We start from the raw sequence: 24,335 nt of genomic DNA on the forward strand, positions 1-24,335 counted from the left end.
AATGCAACCCGATCGGATGAAATCTTGCAAACCCAATCGGGTTGCTTTATAAAAAAAAAAAATCTAAGTGGCTAAACACACGCACACGGCACACGGCACACCACACATAATCATACACAAATCACATACTCAAAAGGTTACACAAACACAAGACTCACAACAAAACACAAACCCCAACTTAAATTGTCTGCGAATTTGCTCTTTCTCAAAATTTCTTTCTTTTTTTTTGTTTTCTTAATGTGATTTTTTTTCAAAAGACAAGTTGCGATGATGATGAGTGAAATTAATCTCGTTAATCTGAGATAAACATAAGGAAAAATTCTCTAATCCATTGTTAATTATCCTGAGCACCTTCTCTTCCTCTTTAGTAAAAAAAAAAAAAATCACAACACCCAACCCTCAAGAAGTAAGAAAACATTCTCTCCTTCTCGCGATCTGCTGCTGCCGTGTTGTGAGTCCGGCCATCTGCTGCTGCGTTAGCGATCTGCTGTTGCCGTGCTGCTGCCGTGTTGCATCCAGCCATCTACTGCTGCGTCCGCGATCTGCTGCCGCCGTGCTGCGTCCAGCCATCACGAGGAAACTGCTGTGCGTCCAACCGTGCGCGAGCTGCTGCTGCACATCCATCGATTTGCTGCCAAAAACCCAGCCGTGATCTGCTGCCGTGGCCGCCGATCTGCTGCTCCAAGGCTCAAGCCTCCAACCCGACCCGAGTTTCTCCCCTATGTGTTTTGAATTTTGAAGCTTTCATGGTGCATTGGTATATATGTTTTGAATTGACCTGTTTTCATCAACCCGAATTGGCTTAATTTGACCGGAATTCAATATGATTCGTTTTTAATCCGAACCGATTCTACCCGAATTCAACCCGATTTTTGACCCGATCCGAATATATATCGGATCGGATCGGATGGGGTCGGATTGTAAGTTCAGGTTGCATTCGGATCAATGTTTGCCCAACCCAAATAACCCAAAACCCGATCGGGTTGACCCAAACCCGACCCGAATCCGATTTTGCCCACCCCTAATTTTCATAATCTCAGCTGAAATAGCAAAAGTTTTGCACTTTCTGTGTTACATGCGCGTTGTAACGTACAATTTGTAAATTTAGATGCATGTTAATTTTATATAATTTTATACAACGTGACAATTAAGTAAAAAATAATGAAAATATACGATTAACATTCTCGTTCATTAATATTATGGATAAATGTTTTTTATTGGCCCCCCCGCCCGGCCCTCCCTTAAAGCTTCCACTTCTGTTTCACCAGGTTCTGTTTTAAGCTCTGAGTTGGAACTTTGTGTTAAGTAAAGGAAAGATAGCCACCGCACCTCGTGTTCTGATCTTGAGTTTCGTTGGCGTCCTGCATCTTCGGATCGTTCTGCAGAAGCCAAGATTAACAGGTCAGTATCGAAATCAAGTCTTGTTTGGGTTCATTTAGAGTGTATAAGTCTGCCTTTGCTGAAAAATGTAGGATGGATGAAGAAGCCTACATTCAGGGGAAAAAAAGGAAGAAAAGAAATTGGTGAGTTTATTAAGCTGTGATTGTCTTGAAGCTTAAATCATGATGGGTTAAAATGGGTTTGATGTTGGTGCTAACTCAGAGCTTGAATTTCAGCTTAGATGGGTTAAAAATTAAATTGTTATTTTTTTTCTTAAATAATGCCTCGTGATGCTTCTGATGTATTTGAAGAGCACTGCCTTAAAAAGTCTTGAACCATAAATTCGTAGATAAAATTAAAAATCTTCAATTCATTATTACAAAAGTAGATTGATTGAAGCAAAACTTTGGTGAGATAAAAATGGGTTTAATGTTAGCTGATCATGATGCATGCAAACAGTTTTGAGCTTTCTCCTAACACTATGATGTGGAATTTTCTTTGAGTTTGTTTTACTTCGGTGATCTTGAAACTTTTGTGGAGTTTTCTGTTCATTAGTTGCATGTATTTGATGAAGATTCTGTGCATAATGAGATCTGGTATGAGGCGTTGCTCTGTACAACATAACTTCATTCATTGCTTATATATGATGTGAATTGTGACCCAGAAAGTTCTAGTTCCCAGCATCTTGATGGGGAATTGCTGCAATGATTACCCTGGTCCAGTCCAATGTCCATGACAATGCTGAGATTTTAATTTCAACTCACATTAGTGCTTTTTTTCCCCCTAAATGTGGATAGTAATCATTGATATAGTTTTAATATGATTTTTCATTTTGATTGTCAGTTTGTTTGCTTCTAGAAAACAAGACAGCATACCCAAGAATGAAACCACACAATCCATAGCATTGAGCAATGAAGCAGATCGACTGAAGGTGCATTGAAAAATAAAGCAGCAAAGCACGATCTAGCCCATCAACTAATTTTTGAAGGGATTAATTAGATGATATAATGCCTTTTGATAGGGAAAACTAGAAAGACGGGGTATCATCTAGTCAGACTAACCATAGGTTTGCATTTTTTTCTTATTTTGACTTTTGTAAATGAAAACGTCATGTTGCCAAAGACAAGTAATATCTTAAGCTTGCTTGGTTAATTCATGCAAACTGGACAAGAGTTTGCAAGGAGCTTTTATGTGCAGCTATTGCCTGCTTTGTGAAGGCTGTTAATTGTGGCTATAACTGATGCTGCTTAAATTATTTGATACTGGAATGCAATATGTGGTTTTATATTTAATGCTTATCTTCATTTCTCAATTGTGCTAAGTCAGATTGAATTCATATTTGAGTAGAATATTATATTTGTTGGTAGTGTAGTTGTGGCACTAAAGCTTTAGTGGATTAAAATAAGTTATGGATTTGTTTGGTGGCATTGAATCTTAATTTGGTCGTTTGTACTGTGGCTACTGCTTAGTGACTGCTGCAGTTTGGAACTTACTGCCAGCAGTCAGTTTTTATCAGTTGCTTTTTCCTGATTCATCTAGCATTCTAGCTTAATTAATCTCCATAGGAGACTATGAGAGACTTTGTAAGGCAACAGTTTACATTCATTTTTATTTTTTTATTTGGTTTTACTTGTAAATTTTAAATGCTAATGAGGGTAAATTTGTCATATTGTTTATTTGGTGTAGTTGTAAATAACCATACATTGTAATGGTAGCTTCGTCAAATTTCAGTATTTGTGATTTTGGTGGCAGATGCTTTTGTTAGGTTTTATAGGCATGTCAGGTATCTCAAAAGGTATCAGGGGCATGATAATACTTTCAGTGTCCAACCAGCATTCAAGCAGAAAAGTAATTGACGGCAGGGGGTCTTTCACCAATAAATGCATCTTTGCTGTCTAACTGCAAATATGTCAAATCTCAGAGATGGTATCTAAAAATTACCCTTTTATAATGTTACTTCAATCTCAAAATATCATTTTCCTTTCAGTTTTATGAATGGAGAACCTTCATTACTTCTACATCCTTAGTTCTTTGACCTTCTTGCTGACCATGCAGTTATCATTCGCAGCTGATACAGTAACTACAGCAACATTCATCTGTGATGGTGAGAAATTGGTTTCCTCATCTCAAAGGTTTGAGCTAGGCTTCTCCTCTCCTGGTAATTCAAAGCACAGGTGCTTAGGAATAGGGTTCAAGAAGAGCCCTGATACAGTTGTTTGGTTGCTAAAAGCACAAAACCTGGTGGCACAACTCTTGGATACTAGAAACTTTGTTCTTGGGGATAATATTTTAGTAGTAATACTTGTGGAGGGGACTATCTGTGGCAGAGCTTTGACTGCCCATCAGACACTCTGTTACCAGGCATCAAGGTGGTTGGGGATTTAAATATTGTTCTGGAGCTATATTTAACATCATGGAGAATCGCTGATGATCCTTCCCCAGGAAACTTTTCTTACAGACTTGACATTCTTATTCATGGGGTTACCTTAAATATGTATGTAGAATGGGTCTGTGAAAAATACATGTTCTGCAACCTGGAATGGAGTTACCTTTGGAGATGCTCCTTCATATATAAAGTACAAACTATCTTTATGAAGAAGTTTTGGCTGACAATGAAGATGAAATTTATATCAGGTATGACTCCATCAACATTTCAAGTGTAGTGATTTTGAAAGTCAACCTTGCAGGTCCGGTCACGCATCTAATATGGAACGTGATGTTCTCAGCTCCAGGTAGATTTTGCGACTAGTATGCATATTTTAGTGCTAATAGTATAAGTAGCCCTGACAATGCATCTAATCGTGAGTGTTTGAAGGGATTCAAACTTGAATCACAAGACAACCAAATGAATGTGAGAATAGTCATTCATCAGATTGCAAAAGTGGAGAGCAGTTTATAAATCTTAATGCATTAAAGCACCTGACTTGTTAGAGGTTTGGCTAATGAGAGAATCAATCTGAAGCGGAGTGAGGCTGACTGCTTGAAGAACTGTACATGTAGAGCTTATACTGATTCCAAGCTAACAGGAGGAGACAGTGGCTGTTTAATGTGTTTTGGGGACCTGATTTTTGTCAGAAGGTCACTTGGAAACTTCACAGGACAATCTGTCTACATACGAGTACCCGCTTCAGAACCAGGTATAATTGTTGCATTCTTGAAATTGATAGTATTAAATTTTTTGTTTCAGTAAGGCTTCATCCGAGTCAAAATGCATTTAAGCCTTCTCATTTCAGGATTGAATTGAAGACTTGAATTTTAGTATTCTTTCAGTATGTGTTACTCTCGTTCATTTGTTGAGTATGGTGCAAACTTATCAAACTACCCTGCTAGGAGTCTAGTGCCTGACCTAATGTAGCGATATTGTTTATCTATAGTCATCAAATTTAGGTCACAGTCCACCGGATACTAAAATTTTTCTGGATGTATGAAGCAAGAACCACTATGGATGACTATAATAGTTGTTCTTCTGGTAATAGTACTTCTTGCCTTTTTTTTTTTTTTTTCATATTTTGTCGATGGAGGAGAAAACACAAAGATGAAGGTGAGCTTATTTTAGATCACTCATATTTTGTGTATCCATGAGTGTACTAGTGTAAATGAGAAAAATTTTGCTCACCTTTCTTAATGCTGATTTGCAGAATGAAAGAAAATTGAAATCAGCCAGGATATGTTATCATTTGACCTAAATATGGGCATTAAGACGGGCAAGAGCAAAGAGCAAGGAAGCTTGGTTTCCGTTTTTCAGCTTGGCAAGCATAAGTGCAGCTACAGATAACTTCTCTCAAGGAAATAAACTAGGAGAAGGTGGTTTTGGAGATGTATACAAAGTAAAACAGAGTGAAATGTGATGTGTTGAAGAATGAAATTGAAAACAGGGAAAACTATTTAATGGAGAGGAAGTTGTTGTTGAGAGGCTTTCAAGTCAGTCAGGACAAGGACAAGAAGAGTTTAAAAATGAGATGATGTGTTTAGCTTTGGAGTATTACTATTGGGAGCACTGAGTAGCAAGAAGAATACCCACTTCTATGATTCTGATTCACTTACCCTTGGCCACGTAAGTGACAAGATTTCTTACTTTTTTCTCTTCTTTCTTTTTTGTTCTTTAATCTAGTAAAATTTCTAAAAGTTTGATTATTGAACCAGAGAAAAGCAAGGAGCTTCCTACATCAGTAGAATCAATGTGAGAGCTGACTTATTCATTCAGCATTTGAATGATCTGTTTGGCTTCGGGTATGGAATCTGTGGACTGATGGTAGAGCCTGGGAACTGAAGGGTCCTGTATTGGAAAAAGAAGCATCTTATCCAATACTGAAGAGATACATTAACATGGCCCTTCTCTCTGTTCAGGAGAATGCAGCTGATAGGCCAGCCAAGTTGTTTGCTTAGAATCTCAGTTTATGTTTTTTATTTTTCGGTTGAGAAACTGAGCTGAATTTCTTTTCTGATAGATAACAAATGAATGTGTACTACATCACTCTTTAGACAATCTGTGGACATGATGCTTCAGCTAAATCTAATCTTGCAAATGGTGTCTCTGATAGCTTGAGCTAAACATTGTATTAGTGTTGTTGCTTTTTTTTTTTTTTTAATTGGTAGTGTTGTTTTTTTTTTTAATTACATGCTCAGATTTTTTGAATAATTGCATTCATTCAAATATTTTCGATAATTGAAGAAGGAATTAAACCCCATAATGACTTGTGGGGGTTTGGACTGCTGTGATTCGGCCGCTCGGGCTCTATTAGTAGTGTTGTTAACAATTGAGTAACTAACATTGCTTGCACTGATGATTATAAGTTGAGTATTATTTTTTTAATACTGAAAATAATTTAAAATGGTAAATATTTATTTTTTACTGTTGTATGATCAGCAGTGAAATTTATCTGTAACACTGATGATCATAAGTTGAATGTTCGACCATTAAATATTGCCATAAATCACCATCAAAATTGAGTTCAATAGAATAATGACTACGGCACCCCATTTATCAAACAATCAAACAAATTTCTCTTTTCTGATACAAGCTTGAAATATCTGGCGATAATGTCAAGTCAAGATGCTACAACTTACCTAACCAAAATGAAATAAAGATTTTGGAACCACTAACCATGCAGGAAGTCCTGAATAATTAAAATAACTCCTTTTTCAACAAGTAATTTTTAAACTATTTTTAAGTTTTGAAGAGTCTAAAAGACTTCATTTTCAACGCCACGATGTCTAAGCAGTAGACTTGTTTGACACTGGGCAGGACTAGTGTTTTAGAAGATGGTTATGAATTCAATTTCAATCAATCTCAAAACATTTATGCTGCATTTACTTTTTGGATTGAAGTGGGAATCCTGAGGAGTGAGAATTCTTAGATTAGGAGTGTAGAGTGGGAGTGAGAGTAGGGTGTTTACTTAGACTAAATGAAAGTATGGATTGTCAATCAGAATCCTAATTATTTGTTTACTTTGTCCTGGATTGGGAGTAAATTGTTTTAAATTATAATTTTATCCTTATGTACAGAATTATAATTTGTAATTAAAAAATTAATAAAGAATATATTTGAAAAATAAAATAAATATTTTATTATATTTATAAATTAATAATAATTACTAATATTCTTAATTATGTAAATAATAATTTTTTATTAATTTAAATTTAAATTATGTGAATAAAAATTATTAATAATAGCAACACAAATGAAATATTATTATTGATAATATAGTACAAAATTAATATTTTTTTAGAATAAAATATTTATTATTATTAATTAAATAAATAATTAATATTTATTAAAATTAATGTTTAATATTATTAATTTAAATATAATATTTTTTTATTTTTATTTTATTAAATTTAATAAAATAAATATGATATAATTATTATTTTTAATAAATATGATATTATTTATTTTATTAAATATGATATTATTTATTTTATTAAATTTTATTTATTTATTTATTTTTATAAGGATAAAATGGGAAGAGGGGGGAGTGGGATTCCCACTCCCACCTCTCCAAAATTAGGTGGGACCCACGGATTCCCACTCCAACTCCTCCATTTTTTAAGGTAAGTAAACACTGGAGTGGGAGGAATCCACACTCTATACTCCCACTCCAGAAAGTAAACACTGCCTTAGACATTTTTCTTCCAGTTTTAGAATGGAGAACCTTTTTAGCTTCTACATCATTAATTCATTGATCTCTTTGTTGACCTTGCATTTTTCGTTAGCAGCAGATACAATAACTCCAGCAACATTCATCTGTGATGGCGAGAAGTTGGTTTCATCGTCTCAAAGGTTTGAGCTCGGCTTCTTATCTCCTGGCAATTCAAAGAACATGTACTTGGGAATATGGTACCAGATGAGCCATGACACAGTGTTTGGGTTGCTAATAGAAATACTCCAATTCTTGATCCACATGGAGTTTTAGCTAGTAGCAACAATGGGAACCTTGTCCTTCTCAACCAAGCAAATGGGACTATCTGGTCTTCAAACGTGTCTAGAGAACTAAAAAGTCCAGTGGCACAGCTGTTAGATACCGGAAACCTTGTTCTAAGGGACAATTTTAGCAGTAATACTTCTGAAGGAAGCTATCTGTGGCAGAGCTTTGACTACCCATCAGACACTCTGTTACCGGGCATGAAGTTGGGATGGGATTTAAAGACTGGCGGGGAACGTTATCAAACTTCGTGGAGAACGATTAATGATCCATACCCAGGAAACTTTACTTTAAGACTTGACATTCATGTGATGCCTCAAATTTGTATTTACAGTGGATCGGTGAGGTTATTCCGTCTTGGACCATGGAATGGATTTCGCTTTGAAGATGCTGCTACATATGTTGATGCGAGATTCTGGTTCTCCTCGTTCTACAACCAGGGTCTCTGCTCGATCAACTTCACCACGACCAGGATCTCTCCTCGTAAAGCTTCTTCTCTAGAGGTTCCTGCGCACACAGACAGGTCAGAGTACGCCGGTTGTTTTCCCGGCGCAAACCCTCCGACGCTCAAGTCAGATATGAAGGTTTGAGGAACGCTTGCCACAAATCTTATGGCTGTTAGGTTGTTTTCTCTCTTTTCTTAATTCAAATAGCAAAAAATCTAACCCTTTTACCTTCGTTGGCTACCTTTTTATAGGCTTCCTCTGAGTCCCAGTCTTCCGCAGTTTACGCCCGTTGTTCTCCCCACGCTCGGATGTGGATGTCCCATTATCTTCATGATGGGCGAATGGAGATGGACCTCGTGCCTTGATTCTCGGATAGGAAGGCACGTCTCGCCAACTGCCGTTGACCGGGTCTCCTCGCCTCGAACCCTAGCGGGAGTGACCCTATGCCTCTAGCAAGGGTTCCGCCTCACGAATGGCATATTCGTGGACGAGCAGAATATTCCTACTCCTGTTCCCTTGCTACCTGGCTCTTACAGGAGACACCTGCTCGCAGAATTCTGCCACCAAACATCTGCTCATCACGTCTGGTCTCACCGAAGTATTTCCCTCAAACACCGGTCCCCCAGTTTCTGGTGTTGCGTAATGTAATGGACCAGCAGTAGAAACTCAGTGGTTCTTAGTCGCGTGGGACTGGAAAAGGTTGCCAAGGAAAATGCCCAAGGGGTGGAGCCAATCGTGATTGAGGAGGAAAGCTCTCTTCCTCATGCAATCCCTGCTGATGTTGGCGAGGCAAGCACCCCCCCGGACGCAACTGGTGATACCCCCCCTGCACCTGAGGAGGCCCAGCCCACCGACGCTGCTTGGCTTACTGATCCACCATCTTCTTGATGTATTTCTTGTCTTGTAATGAACCATGTTTGTGAAGATTCTCTCCTCTGTTAATTATTAAATAATTAAAAAATGTTTTTTGATTACTTTCTTGTGTTGTAATCATGAGTTATTTTTCGTTTGAGAATCTGCTCGTCTTCGTCTGATTGAGCAAGTTCTGGCTTGCATATGGTTTCGCCACATGCCTTGGAAAATTCTTCAATGCTTGAGATTCTGCTCGCCTTCGCGTGGTCAAGCAGATCCTGGCATGCTTGGCTTCTGTCTCGCCATAAAACAGGCTTTGAAACTTGGTGAGCCATTGTATGCCTTAGTGACTTCTTCGATGCTTGGGGATTCTGCTCGCCTTCACGTGGTCGAGCAGATCCTGGCATGCTTGGCTTCTGTCTCGCCATAAAACAGGCTTTGAGACTTGGTGAGCCATTGCATGCCTTAGTGACTTCTTCGATGCTTGGGGATTCTGCTCGCCTTCACGTGATCGAGCAGATCCTGGCATGCTTGGCTTCTGTCTCGCCATAAAACAGGCTTTGAGACTTGGTGAGCCTTTGCATGCCTTAGATGATTTCTTCAAAGCTTGGGATTCTGCTAACCTTCTCGTGGCCGAGCAGATCCTGGCATGCTTGGCTTCTGTCTCGCCATAAACAGGCTTTGAGACTTGTCGAGCCTTTGCATGCCTTAGGTAATTTCTTCAAAGCTTGGGATTCTGCTAGCATTCTCGTGGCCGAGCAGATCCTGGCATGCTTGGCTTCTGTCTCGCCATAAAACAGGCTTTAAGACTTGGTGAGCCTTTGCATGCCTTAGATGATTTCTTCAAAGCTTGGGATTCTTCTAGCCTTCTCGTGGCCGAGCAGATCCTGGCATGCTTGGCTTCTGTCTCGCCATAAACAGGCTTTGAGACTTGACGAGCCTTTGCATGCCTTAGATGATTTCTTCAAAGCTTGGGATTCTGCTAGCCTTCTCGTGGCCGAGCAGATCCTGGCATGCTTGGCTTCTGTCTCGCCATAAAACAGGCTTTGAGACTTGGTGAGCCTTTGCATGCCTTAGATGATTTCTTCAAAGCTTGGGATTCTGCTAGCCTTCTCGTGGCCGAGCAGATCCTGGCATGCTTGGCTTCTGTCTCGCCATAAACAGGCTTTGAGACTTGACGAGCCTTTGCATGCCTTAGATGATTTCTTCAAAGCTTGGGATTCTGCTAGCCTTCTCGTGGCCGAGCAGATCCTGGCATGCTTGGCTTCTGTCTCGCCATAAACAGGCTTTGAGACTTGACGAGCCTTTGCATGCCTTAGATGATTTCTTCAAAGCTTGGGATTCTGCTAGCCTTCTCGTGGTCGAGCAGATCCTGGCATGCTTGGCTTCTGTCTCGCCATAAAACAGGCTTTGAGACTTGGTGAGCCTTTGCATGCCTTAGATGATCTATCACAGTTTCAAGTGAATGACGTTCCTCGACGTTCCATTAATTACAGGTTTTGATTTTACATGAACTTGTTTTGGACATAAAATAAATAACCGCAAATACGAACAGAAAGAACTTGAAAATATTAACAACTCTTACTGGAAATATTTCCTGAGATGTGCTGCGTTCCATGGGCGCTTCACCTCGTGGCCATCCATACGGACCAGCTTGTAGGCTCCTGGTCCAATTAGCTGCCTGACTCTATATGGCCCCCCCCAATTTGGACCGAGCATTCCTTGAGTCGAGTCTTTTGTGTTCTGATTTACTCTCCTTAACACCCAATCTCCAACCTTGAACTGCCATACATTCACGTCCTGGTTATAATACCGAGCAACCCTCTGCTGGTAAATGGCTGATCGCTTGGCTGCTTGATCCCTCTTTTCCGTCAGTAAATCAAGATTCAATACCGAGCACATCTGCATGAGACTGTAAGCATTTCACTAACTCCTGCTTCTGCTCTTCCTTATGTTTTGACCCGATTCTGATCGTCGTTCCCAGATTCTCTGGTCCCACGCTTACTGTCTCCAGCTCCTCTACAGGTTCTTGTCTGCCCTTCTTGCTTTCCACTCGGGTGTTAAAGGATGTTATCTGCATTGCCTCATTTGCTGCCGAGGAGTAGCAGCTTCTAGCGATTCTCTAGTCCCCTCGTACCACACCAACTACCCCGTTCACCCGATACTTGAGAGCCAGATAATGGATGGACAATACCGCTTTGCTCATCCTTAGAAGCGGCCGACCTAGGATCATCTGGTAAGGACCTTCTTCATCCACCACCACAAAGTCCAGTATCATTGTCCTTTCCATCGAGGAGCTCCCAATCGTGATAGGCAGCTCGACCACGCCCAGAGGGACCAGCTTTCCTCCTTCAAACCCTTTCAAGGAGGTGTTGGTATATTCCAGCTTCCGGTCTGCTATTCCCATCTCCTCCAGGGTTGACTTAAACAATATGTCAACTGAGCTCCCTGTGTCAACCAGTATCCTGTCAAACTTCTTACTAGCGACAGTGGCCTCGATGACCAAAGCATCCTCATGAGGGTATAAAATCCCTTCCTCATCCTCATCTGTCCACATGATTGGCACTTGCCTAACTCTTGCACGTTTGGCTGCTGGGGTGTTGAAGAATACCTCTTTGCTGGTCATGACGTATCTAGCATAATCTTCCTCGACCTGTTGGAATCTCCAGCCAATGTTGGGCCCCCAGCTATCATCCTTACTGTAGGCTGCTCGCGCCTCAAATTCCTGTCACTCTGCTCCCCTTCATTTGTTGATGCTACCATTGGGAATGTCCCATCTATAAACTCGTCCAGATACCGATTTCTCACCAAATCTTCAACCTGGGTCTTGAGATCCCTGCAATCTGCTGTGGTGTGGCCATGAGTGCCATGGAACTTACAATAACGTCCCCTATCCCTCCTGCTGGATGGCTTTGTTATTGGGGCAGGGAGGCACAACAGCCCTCGATCCTTTATGGCTTCATACACCTCATCCAGGGACATCTTCAAGGAAGTATACTGCCCATAGTCCTGGTTCTGGTTGATCAGGTGCACTGCTCTTTCTCTGTTTGCTCCGTTCTGAGTTGGGGGCGTTGGCAGTACTTCTGGTCTGCTCCCTCTGCTACCATGGGAATGTTGATGAAGACCACCATATGCCGAATCATGCCTTCTCCAAGGCTCCCTAGCTGGGGAATGAGGAGGTTGCGCCCTGCTGCGCTGATACTGTGGTGGCCTCTGATGGGGCTGGTAAGCAGTTACCCGACCTCCTGCTCCACTACCCAAGGTCTGGTGGTCCTTCCTCCTGATCGGCCCATTCCCTGGTAATGCTCTCTTCTCTTTCCTCCCCAACCCTTCTAACTGGTCTGTTTTAATCCGTGCGGCCTTCTCCTCTTCAATCTCAATGTCTCTCTTAGCCTGCTCGTATGCGGCCGCATATGTCTGAATAACTGGGCTTCTTAAGTTGTACCACAGCCTTCCTATCTTCACCCCTTCTTTCAGTCCCCTTAACGCCTGAGGGTGGTTGAAGGCTCTCAAGTCGAGGACAGCACGATGAAACCTCTTGATGAATTCCCGAAGGGTTTCTTGCTCTCCCTGTTTCATGCTTTTCAGCTCCATCATGTCATCTTCTGGTTCCATTACCCCACTAAACTGCTCCATAAATTCCTGGCACATCTGCTCGAAGGTTTTAATGTTGCCCCGAGGAAGTTTCTTGTACCACTCTCGTGCACGTCCCTCAAGGGATAGTGGGAACACCCTGCACCTTTGGGATTGAGATAATCCTTGTACCCCAGTTATGTCGTTGAAGCGCTCTATGTGTACCAGCGGATCACTTCTTCCCGAATATCTAAGGTCTGGGAGGCGGAAATCTCTCGGAATAACTGCCCTCATGATCTCTGCTGCGAGCGGTGATTCTCCGTCCAGCATTATCCTCCAACCAGGAGCTCTGCTCCTCCCTTGCATGTCGTCAATTATCTGCGCTAGTCTGCGTACTTCCTCCTCCAGCTGCACTGCACGACCAGGGTCACGTGCTGCAACTTGATCCCGCTCTTGCTCTACATCATGTAAATGTTGCCTCAGCACTGTTTCCTCTGCATTCGCCACCCCCTCGTCCTCGTCAAAAATCTGTCTTGCCGGGGACTGCTCTTCCTCTCTACGGAATACTTCCCGCAGAGGTATGTTACATCTCTCACCACCAAATCTCCCGGTGGTTTGACTTCTCCTCGTACTATCGGGACCTGGTGCCACTCCACCAACTCTCATCCTTTCCTCCCGGGTTACCCTTTGTTCACTCCGCAACTCATGTAGGATGGTTGTCAGGGTCTCCATCTGCTTTTCCATCTGTTCCATCCGGTCGAACATGGCTTTTTCCCGTGCTTCACTGGCTATCTCTTTCAGAGTCACGGAATCGTTAAGCCTCATATCACCCCCTTGTGCACTACTTCCTCCTGTCTCCATTGCTTTTCACTTGCTTCACTCCTCTTCTTGCTATCAACAGAAGCTTTTTGATCAGATCCCCACAGACGGCGCCAAAATATTGATGCGAGATTCTGATTCTCCTCGTTCTACGACTAGGGTCTCTGCTCGATCAACTTCACCACGACCAGGATCTCTCCTCGTAAAGCTTCTTCTCCATAGGTTCCTGCGCACACAGACAGGTCAGAGTACGCCGGTTGTTTTCCCAGCGCAAACCCTCCGACGCTCAAGTCAGATATGAAGGTTTGGGGAACGCTTGCCACAAATCTTATGGCTGTTAGGTTGTTTTCTCTCTTTTCTTAATTCAAATAGCAAAAAATCTAACCCTTTTACCTTCGTTGGCTACCTTTTTATAGGCTTCCTCTGAGTTCCGGTTTTCCGCAGTTTACGCCCGTTGTTCTCCCCACGCTCGGATGTGGATGTCCCATTATCTTCATGATGGGCGAATGGAGATGGACCTCGTGCCTTGATTCTCGGATAGGAAGGCACGTCTCGCCAACTGCCGTTGACCGGGTCTCCTCGCCTCAAACCCTAGCGGGAGTGACCCTATGCCTCTAGCAAGGGTTCCGCCTCGCGAATGGCATATTCGTGGACGAGCAGAATATTCCTGCTCCTGTTCCCTTGCTACCTGGCTCTTACAGGAGACACCTGCTCGCAGAATTCTGCTACCAAACATCTGCTCATCACGTCTGGTCTCACCGAAGTATTTCCCTCAAACAACATATATACAATATCTTTATAAACAAATTGTTGTGGATACTGAAGATGAATTTTATTACAGGTATGAGCCCTACAACAGTTTAAGCATAACGATTTTAAAACTCTACCTATCAGGTAAGGTCCAGCGTCTACTATGGAGTGACGAAAGCTATAGCTGGCTTGTTGCGTTCTCAGCTCCCGATGACTTATGTCAAAATTATGGGCATTGTGGGGCAAACAGTATTTGCAATGTTAACAAAACACCAAAGTGTGAATGCTTGAAGGGATTCAGACCCGAATCACAGCACAACCAGACATTGTCTACAACATGTGAGGAGAAGTCAAATGTCAGATTGCAAAAGTGGAAGCCAGTTTATAAAGTTTGATGACATGCAAGTGCCCGACTTGCTAGAGGTTTTGTTAAATGAGAGTATGAATCTTAAGGAATGTGAGGCTGAGTGCTTGAAGAACTGCACCTGTAGAGCTTATGGCAACTCCAATCTAATAGGAGGAGGCAGTGGCTGTTTAATGTGGTTTGGGGACATGATTGATATGAAAAGGACACTTGGAAATCTCACCGGCCAGTCTATCTACTTACGAGCACCAGCTTCACAACTAGGTACATTTTTTAAGTTGATATTGCAAAGCTTTTCACTTCTGTTATAGCAGTGTCGTCCGATTAAATCAAATATATGAGCCACCGTAATACAGAGCGAAAATAACGCAAAGCAGGGGTTATTTGGCTATCTTTCAGTTTTTCTGGCAAAATGAAGCTAGGAATTTATTTTCTACCAATGACTAGCCTTGATAGCATATATAATTTTGGTGTAGGAAAGAAGAAGACACTATGGATAGTGGTATTAATTGCGCTTCCGGTGGTAATTCTTCCTGCTTTTTTCATATTTTACGGAAGGAAGAGAAAGCTCAAAGAGAAAGGTGACCTTCTTTTAAATAACTCTTATGTTTTGTGTCTATGAGTCTATCAGTGCACATAAGAAAACGTATGCTCATATTTTTTAAAGCCGGCTTACAGAAAGAAGGAGAACCGAAGTAAGCCAAGATATGTTACTATTTGAAATCAATATAGGCAATATGACCAGAGCAAAGGAATTCTGTGAGGGAGATAGCGCTGCAAAGGGAAAGAGTAAGGAATCTTGGTTTATCTTTTTCAGCTTGGCTAGTATATCAGCAGCTACACATAATTTCTCGGAAGAAAATAAGCTCGGCGAAGGTGGCTTTGGACCTGTTTATAAGGTAGTATTCTTGTGAACTTTACTGCAATAAACAGAGTATAGACCGTTGCGTTGAAATACGAAATTGAAAACAGGGTAAACTACTTAATGGAGAGGAAGTTGCGGTCAAAAGGCTCTCAAATAAGTCAGGACAAGGAGTAGAAGAATTTAAAAATGAGATGATACTTATAGCAAAACTTCACCACAGGAACCTTGTCAGACTCTTCGGCTACTGTATTGAGCAAGGCGAAAAGATTTTGATATATGAGTACATGCCTAACAAAAGCTTGGACTTTTTCCTTTTTGGTACTTTTCTTTTTTTCCCATCATTCAAGAAAAAAAAATATTTTAAATTTCTCGCTAGCTTTTATTAGAAGCCATTGTTTTGACTTGTATCATTTCAGATTATAAATATTCCTCAGGGTTTGATATGGTAACAGATCCTGCTAGTAAAGGTATATTAGATTGGACCACACGTGTTAGAATCATTGAAGGAATTGCTCAAGGGCTTCTATATCTTCACCAGTATTCAAGATTAAGAGTTATTCATAGGGATCTCAAGGCAAGTAATGTTCTCTTAGATGGTGACATGAATCCAAAAATATCCGATTTTGGCATCGCAAGAATGTTTGGTGGTGATGAACTACAGTCAAATATGAATCGGATAGTTGGAACTTAGTAAGTAAATTTGATCCCTAAGACTATTTAAATCCTCATGCAAATATCATTTGCTTGCATTGTTGTCTATTTGATGAAATAATGAATTTCAGTGGTTATATGTCGCCTGAGTACGCTCTGCATGGCCTCTTCTCTATCAAATCTGATGTTTTTAGCTTTGGAGTATTACTGTTGGAAACACTCAGTAGCAAGAAGAATACCCGCTTTTATAATATTGATTCCCTTACCCTTCTTGGCCATGTAAGTGAGAATATTTCTCATTTATTTCTTTTGAGCATATTACAATGAATCTAGCAATAATACTGAAAGAACAAAGTTTAGTTATTGAATTGGAAAAGTTAAGAATTTCATATATTAGCAGAACTAAAATGAGGGCTAGCTTATTCATTTAGCATTTGAATTTTTTGTTCTTCTTTAGGCTTGGAATTTGTGGAAGGATGATAGAGCCTGGAAGCTGCTGGATCCGACACTGCAAAATGAAGCACTATATCCGATGGTAAAGAGATACATTAAAGTAGCCCTTTTATGTGTTCAAGAGAATGCAGCGGATAGACCAACCATGTCGGAAGTTGTCTCAATGCTTAAAAATGAGATTGTTAATTTACCTTCCCCACAACAACCTGCTTTCTCATATGTGCGAATTGTGGAAAAGTCAGTTTTGCTAGAAAATAGTGAGGCCGAAGCCTCTTCAGGAAACTGCTTAACACTTTCAATGGTAGATGCTCGATAGCCATATGACCCTTACTCTGTGTTCTCAGTTGGAAAGGAATCAAATGTTTTGATATTTTGCTTAGAATCACAGAGTTTCTTTACTAAGAACAAGTACAAAATCTAAGAGATATTAAGCTGGATTTTTCTTTTCTTATTAAAAACAAATGAATTTGTACTACACCACTTTTTATACCATCTGTAGTTGTGAAGATTATGTTATAACTAATCTTCCAAGTGGCCTAACTAATAGCATAAATTGAGCACTTTATTAACCGTTTGGTTATCAACTCTGTTAATTTACTTTCTCCCAAATAGCATGTCTTTGTATTTGTGACAATTATAGAAAATTATGTTCTACCCACAAGTTTGTTGGCTGAAGCTTCTTTACATTCAATGATGGCAGCTGGATAGCTATAGTAGCAGATACATCTATTGAGTAAGAGAAAAGTAGGGTAACTAGTTATATGTTCATTCATGCTTTCTTTGCATGGCTTGCTTGTTTGTGTTTAATAGATCTAATCTACATAACTGTTAATCCAGATCCGAGGGAACATAGCACTCCCTTTTTTATTATCCATGGGTATTCCCCAAGTAATTGACTAAACCTATCTTTCTTACCTTGCAACCCCTTTGTCACGAGATGAGAGTTTTGTGCAGTAAACTCGTGCGGCACTTAAACAACTACTTTTAGCACACAAGTCGCTAAGTAAGCCTTTTCGAACTTCTCAATTAGCTAAGCAAGAATGCTTTGCGAAAAATACTAGAGAGAAGAGAGTAATGTGGCCAAAATATATTTTATTACACACTAAAAATAATATACAAGAGAGCTAGAGGGCTTGTGTGTGTGTTAGTGTGTTTGTGTGTGTGGTGTGGTTGGTGGGCAAATGAGGGGGCTCACCCCTATTTATAGGTGGTGGGGTGCAAGGTTCTTGAATGTTCTATGCAACTTGCATAAATATCCTAGGCACTAAAATGCTCAAACCTAGAAACTTCTAGCCTATTCATAATTGTAGAGAATTCTAGATCTTGGGCGAGGCTTAGGGGATTTGCTAAGCGCACCACGGTTGGCTAGTTGTGTTGGCGGCCCATTTCTTAGTGCATCCCACTCTAGTGCTAAGCGCAACCCGCTTGTAAGCGCACTCCACATCTAGGCGGACTTTTGCTAAATAAACCCGTGTGCGCAGAATTATCTTTTGATTGCAGGAGATTTGAACAGCTCATGACAATCCTCCCCCACTTATGCTCACGGCGTCTTCGTCACGATCTCGTCCTTGTTCATTTGGACTTGTTTTGCGATTTATCGTAGGTCTTCCTTGCATTCCTACGTTGCTTCACTTTTGGGGTGGTTTCTCCACATGCAACGCATGCGGTCATCTTCTTCTTTGGTGTGTTGTTGTGGTGTTGGTTGTTGTTGTGCTTCCGGCTCTTGTGTTCTACCTCTCGTCGAGGTGGGAGTGTCTTTAAAAGTTTCGGAGGTTTGACATCCTTGATATTGCCATGGACGGTTTGTACTTGTTGTGGGACTTGGTTATGAGGGTTTACGGAATCCTTTCCCTTGTCGTGCTGCCGGATGGAGACTAAGTGGCCGGGATCCTTTTGAAATCCTCTTATTCATTGCATGACTGAGAGGGTCTTTTCCTCGGGCTGGGCGCGCTCGGCTGGTACAACGCATGCCTTACTTCCGTCAAAGATACTTAAGGAGTTCGTGGCCGGTATTGGGAAGGCATGGACCTTGTCGAAGAACCCCATGCCAAGGATCATTGCGAAGCCGTCCATCGACACTATCGAGAAGTCGAGCTCCTATTCCATGTCCCAAGCATAACATGTACGCCTCATGCGGTTCCCGCAAATGTCTTAGGGGTGAGTTTACTGCCCTTATGGTGCCTCCAGATTGGGTTGCCTTGAGGCCTAAATGCTTGGCCTCATCTTCAGAGATGAAATTGTACGTTGCTCCGGTGTTGAGGAGCACACGAATGGCTTGGCCGTTAATGAGCGCACTCACATACATGAGCCCTTTCTTTATAGGTGCAGACGGTTGGCTCACGAGTGCGCCAAGGCATTAGAGCGAACTCATGCTGCGTTGGGGTTCCTCCTCAATCAGTGTGTGTTGGCCCTTGAGCTGTGCCCGAGGGCATTAAGCGACTTTTTCTCGGGGCAGTCGCGCACCCAATGAAGGGCATTACAAATGAAGCACATGCTTGGAGGCTTGGGCGGCTTCTCGAATTTACTTTGCCCGTTCTTGCTGCTTGGAGGCTTTTTCTACCCCCAATCCTTGCGATTGTGGCCGTTGTCCTCATGGCCCTCTCCCCCACCTTTGTCGTAGATAGGCCTCTTGTCCTTGGGCTGGGCGGAGTAATTGGCAAGTGATTCCACAACGGCGATAGCGTCATCGAGAGTTTGTACGCCATGCCCATCAAGTTCTGCCTTAGCCCAATCTTTGAGGCCATCTTGGAAGTAGAAGAAAGAGTCCTTATTGGACATGTCGGAAATCTCAAGCATTAAGGTAATGTAGTCGTAGATGTAATCATGGACACTACCCATTTTCTTGAGCCGACGAAGGCGCGCTTGCGCTTCCTTCTCCACGTTGCTTGGGGCAAAGTGTTTGCGGAATTCTCGTCGGAACTCAGTCCATGTGTTGATGGCACAAATGCCCTTGCCCATCTCACCATACTTCCACCGCCACCATAGTTGTGTAGCGCTTCCTATGAATGTAGGTGCGGTGCCTACTTTCAATGTGTCATCACGAACACCCATGGTATTGAAGTATTGCTTTAGCCCAAATAGGAAGTTGTCGACGACAATGGCATTGCGTGCACCATCGTAGGTATCCGGCTTTGGCACGTCAATCCAGCACACATCACTTGTGCTTGTGGAAGCTGAGCTAGGTGTGAGCGTGCGCTTGTGCCAAGCCCAATCCAAGTGGATCATTTGTAGCTCACTTTGCACGAAGCTAAGCAATTTCTATAGCTCATCATGGAATGCTCGAAACTCCCCTCGGAGTGAGTCGGCTTGGTCTTGCATAAGGGCCTTGGTGGCTACCGTGAACTCACCATACTCACGCTCGAGACCGTCAACCTTTACCTCCAAAGTATCGAGGGTGTCCTAGACAACGGATATCGAAGTTTTGAGTGTGGCCATGTGAGGCTCCAAGGCGTCTACGGAAGCGACCTTGGACTTGCCACGGGACTTAGCTTGTGCGCGTCCCTCCTCCCGACCATGATTTTGCTCAAGTGACTCCACGCGTGACTACACCGTCTTGTGTTGTGCTAGGAGGATTGGCCATTACTCGTTGAGCTAGCTTGCATGGGTGCAAACCTTAGCTTTGATACCACTTGTCAAGGGATGAGAGTTTTGCGCAGCAAACCCATGCGGCACTTAGACGTCTTCTTGCACACAAGTCACTAAGTAAGCCTTTTCAAACTTCTCAATTAGCCAAGCAAGAATGCTTTGAGGAAAATGATAGAGAGAAGAGAGCAATGTGGCCAAAATATATTTTATCACACACTAAAAATAATATACAAGAGAGCTATAGAGCTTCTGTGTGTGTGGTGTAGTTGGTGGGCAAATGAGGGGGCTCACCCCTATTTATAGGTGTTGGGGTGCAAGGTTCTTCAATGTTCCATGCAACTTGCATAAATATCCTAGGGACTTAAATGCTCAAACCTAGAAACTTCTAGCCTATTCATAATTGTAGAGAATTCGCGATCTTGGGCAGGGCTTGGGTGATTTGCTAAACGCACCACGATTGGTTAGTTGTGTTGGCGGCCCATTTCTTAGCGCATCCCTCTTGTAAGCGCATCCCGCTCTAGTGCTAAGCGCAACCCGCTTTTAAGCGCACTCCATATCTAGGCAGACTTTTGCAAAACGAGTCCATGTGCGCGGAATTAGACAAAAAATGAATGTGTACTATATCAATCTTTGTACAATCTGTGAACGTGATGATTAAACTAATTCTAATCTTGCAAGTGGTTTTTCAAATAGCGTGAGAGCTTAGCATTGTATTAGGAGTGATGTTAACAATTTTTCTAGGATGCAAGATCTACTAAACTCAACAGAGTGAGCTTCATTTGGTCTCAAGTGGAAGCACCAAGGATGCAAATTGAGCTTGGCTTTTAAGTAGTTAAGGTAGCTTGAAAGCAAATGGCTTGGTCAAGACATCAAACAATTCTTTTCTTGGCTTATGGTGGAAAATAGCAAATTTCAAATATACATCTTTGTTGATAACCTTAATTATCTTTGACGAAGCAGTGTCCATTTCTGTTGCATTGCTCTGTAATCTACATGATAAACAATTAGACATGATTCTGCGCCAACATGCGTGCACTTTGTTTATCACTCAATATCACAAGAATGAAGTACACTTAAGTTTAGGCTCCTTAAATAAGGAACTTCACTAAGCAATCTTAGCATTAGCAACCATTACATTTCTCCCATATTGCTCTGTATTTTATTGTTAGTTAAATTTTGGCAGTCTTAGCACTTGGTTAACTCAGTATTACGTGAGCTTCATCGCAAGTTTCAATTCTTAATTTGGCTCTCAGTTGTAATTAAAATTTCTTCGATAATGTATAATTTTATTGAGATATGGTTGAATTTGCTCTAATGTGGAATTGATAAACATTTTTTAAATTACCAACAACATGAAAAATAAAAATATATAAATACTTTTTAAATCAAATATGTTGTGTATTATCTAGATTTACAATTTTACTGTTTTTTTTTTCTATTAGTCTTAGAAATATATAGTATTGAAATAAATGTAATTAACAAATAATTTTAAAATATCATCGATTTAAATGTAGTTAACAAATAATATTTTAGTATTCCATAAATAATAGCGATATTCTCACCACAATAAGAACCAAACTGAGTATAAAAGAGTTCCTTTTCTGCTCAGTATAAATTCTCACTATAGTGAGAATATCACAAGACACACGCATTCTCTCTCAGGCCACAAAATTTCACCACGCTCCGTTCTCACTGTTGGTTCTCCATTGACTGCGTCTCGTTCCCTCGCTGCGCCTCAGTCTCTCGGCTCTCTCAGAAATTGACTTGCGGCTTTTCTTTCCCCTCCCCCCTAAATCCACAGCAGCAATGGGTCTGTCCACAGCTGCAGTTGTGTCGTCGTCAACAACTGCTGTAATCGATTTCTGGATATAATTTGCTTTATTAATTGCAAATTTAGTTGTCTACGGTTATGAATTTGTGGAGACTCAGCTGTTGTTCTGTTAATTTGTGTTGAGAATAGGGTGCTTTAATTTTGTTATTCTTGGTGCTGAGCTTACTGGTCAAGTCAATTACTTTGATTTTTTTATTGTTGATGCTGAACACTTAGCTTAGTCAAAATTACCGTAGATTTAGCTTAGTTTTTTTTTTTTCGGGTAATTCTTGATGCTGAGCTTACTGGGCAAGTCAGTTACTTTGATTTTTTGATTCTTGATGTTGAACACTTAGCTTACTAAAAATTAGAATACACTTAACTTAGGTTTTTTCTTTTTTCTTTTTATTCTCGATGCTGAGCTTCAGATTACTGGAAATTAAATTTGAATAGATTGGTTTGTATATGCATTTTTCATTATCGATGTTGAGCTTCAGATTGCTAAAATTTAAATTCGGATATATTGTTTTCTTATTTGGGTCCTTTTGTTCATTATAATCTTTGAAATTAAAAGCAGCCTTGATCTATTAATTTATTGCAAGCCCGTATGGCTGCTACTTGAAACTCATTGCAATTGCCTTCTACAATGATGCCAGTTGGTTATTTTTTTTTTTTTTGGGTCATTTTGTTGTTTCTGTTTTATTAATATGAATTATATTCATTTTGTTCATCTTATCTACTTTATTTTTTCTGATTATAGCAAAATGTTTATTTTTTTAACGGCAACCACAACTCCAGCGGCATGAACATTTTCAGCAGCTGCTCCTTCAGCAAGATAATGAATATGGAGTTAATAGGAAGTTTCAAAGTGATTTCGCAAAATAGCATTTTATTTGTATTTTAAGAATGAAGAATGCAGATGTTTGTTTTATTTTCATTCATATTCTGATTACAAGCCTTTGGCTATCAGTTGTAAGCTTGTGGAATATTGAAGGGGTATCAATTATTTGGTCTTGATTGTGCATGAATGGATGTTTTATACTTTTATTTAATTTCTCAGTTTATAAATTCTCTTCCTTAACCCTGTTTCACCCGGATCATGTGTGAAACTTTGTTATTTAGAGCTAGGTATTTAAGTATGTCATACTTGAATTTTAATGTTGGTTTTGTGAAGTAATTGTCTCCTAAATGAATGCTTCTGGATACATGTGTTAATATCAATTACCGTGCATTCTTTTTGCATTGCTCTCGAACTATTAGTCTTTACCCCTTAGGTTCACCGTATTCTTTCGAATCAACGTGAATTTAAACTGTTCTTTTATTCTGGTACTCTCAAAAATCAATGGAATATTCGAACATTAAACTTCGGCTGCATCACCAAGCCTCTTCAGGAAACTGCTTAACACTTTCAATGGTAGATGCTCCGTAGCCATATGAGTCTTACTTTGTGTTCTTAGTTAGAAAGGAATCAAATGTTTTGATATTTTGCTTAGAACCACAGTGTTCTTTGCTGAGAACAAGTACAAAATTTGAGAGATATTAAGTTGGATTTTTCTTTTCTTATTAAAAATAAATGAATTTGTACTACGCCACTTTTTATACCATCTGTAGTTGTGAAGATTATGCTATAACTAATCTTCCAATTGGCCTAACTAATAGCATAAATTAAGCACTTTATTAACTGTTTGGTTATTAACTCTGTTAATTTACCTTCTCCCAAACAACCTCCCTTTTTGTTTGTGAGAATTATGGAAAATTCTGTTCTACCCATAAGTATGTAGGTTGAAGCTTCTTTACATTCAATGATGGCTGCTCGATAGCTATATTAACAGATACATTTATTGTAAGATAAGGTAGTGTAACTAATTATGTAACACCCTAATTTCACCAACAAGGTACTAAAGTAAAATTGAAGTGAAATTACATTTCACCTTTCTCATTTATAAGACAATCAAAATAATATCCAACAATAAATGTTCTAGCCTCTAAAAGAAAATAAGTAATGAAATAACACATCCTCAAATAAATATAATTCTAAAGGCAGCTAAAATATTCATAAATTATTAACGTAACATTAATCCCTAAAAGAAACTGAGTTCTTATTCTTCCTCCTAAGACCTAAAACCTTAAGTCAAAAAGCAATGTCCTCCCCAAAGCTTGTTTCCAAAGACCCTTCGAACTAATAATCATTACTGTCTATGAATGAATGATTGACAAGGGGTGAGCTGTTATATTCAATAGGTAGAAACATGCATAATAAATAGAATAGTCACTTTACTCAATATTTTTAGAAATTCAATTTAGCTTTAAATACTGAACTGATATATGAATATTTGAATAGAAGCTTTGGTTAATACTAGTTTTG

The 24,335-nt window shown here is 40.4% G+C and overlaps 2 long non-coding RNA genes, 1 other non-coding gene and 1 pseudogene across 8 annotated transcripts; all 4 read left to right on the forward strand.

Moving 5' to 3' along the window:
* The first annotated feature begins 263 nt into the window (after positions 1–263).
* On the forward strand, positions 264–349 carry LOC112498018 (small nucleolar RNA U30). The gene has a single exon (XR_003065102.1). It is a non-coding gene; the product is annotated as a small nucleolar RNA U30 (small nucleolar RNA).
* An 861-nt stretch (positions 350–1,210) lies between these two features.
* Positions 1,211–5,932, forward strand: LOC102611867 (uncharacterized). 5 transcript variants are annotated; one of them, XR_008051537.1, is made up of 6 exons: positions 1,212–1,401; positions 1,473–1,523; positions 3,146–4,112; positions 4,196–4,517; positions 5,019–5,434; positions 5,524–5,932. It is a non-coding gene; the product is annotated as an uncharacterized LOC102611867 (long non-coding RNA). The 5 variants fall into 5 exon arrangements; XR_008051538.1 differs by having other exon boundaries at positions 3,146–3,306; positions 3,436–4,517; XR_008051539.1 differs by having other exon boundaries at positions 3,146–3,306; positions 3,449–4,517.
* A 1,591-nt stretch (positions 5,933–7,523) lies between these two features.
* LOC102612562 (G-type lectin S-receptor-like serine/threonine-protein kinase At4g27290) lies at positions 7,524–16,891 on the forward strand (annotated as a pseudogene).
* A 4,857-nt stretch (positions 16,892–21,748) lies between these two features.
* LOC107176575 (uncharacterized) lies at positions 21,749–22,998 on the forward strand. 2 transcript variants are annotated; one of them, XR_003064914.2, is made up of 2 exons: positions 21,749–22,011; positions 22,731–22,998. It is a non-coding gene; the product is annotated as an uncharacterized LOC107176575 (long non-coding RNA). The 2 variants fall into 2 exon arrangements; XR_008051540.1 differs by having other exon boundaries at positions 22,769–22,998.
* The last annotated feature ends 1,337 nt before the right edge of the window (positions 22,999–24,335 follow it).

The sequence above is a fragment of the Citrus sinensis genome, chromosome 9 (genome assembly GCF_022201045.2).
Source record: "Citrus sinensis cultivar Valencia sweet orange chromosome 9, DVS_A1.0, whole genome shotgun sequence".
Taxonomy (NCBI): domain Eukaryota; kingdom Viridiplantae; phylum Streptophyta; class Magnoliopsida; order Sapindales; family Rutaceae; genus Citrus; species Citrus sinensis.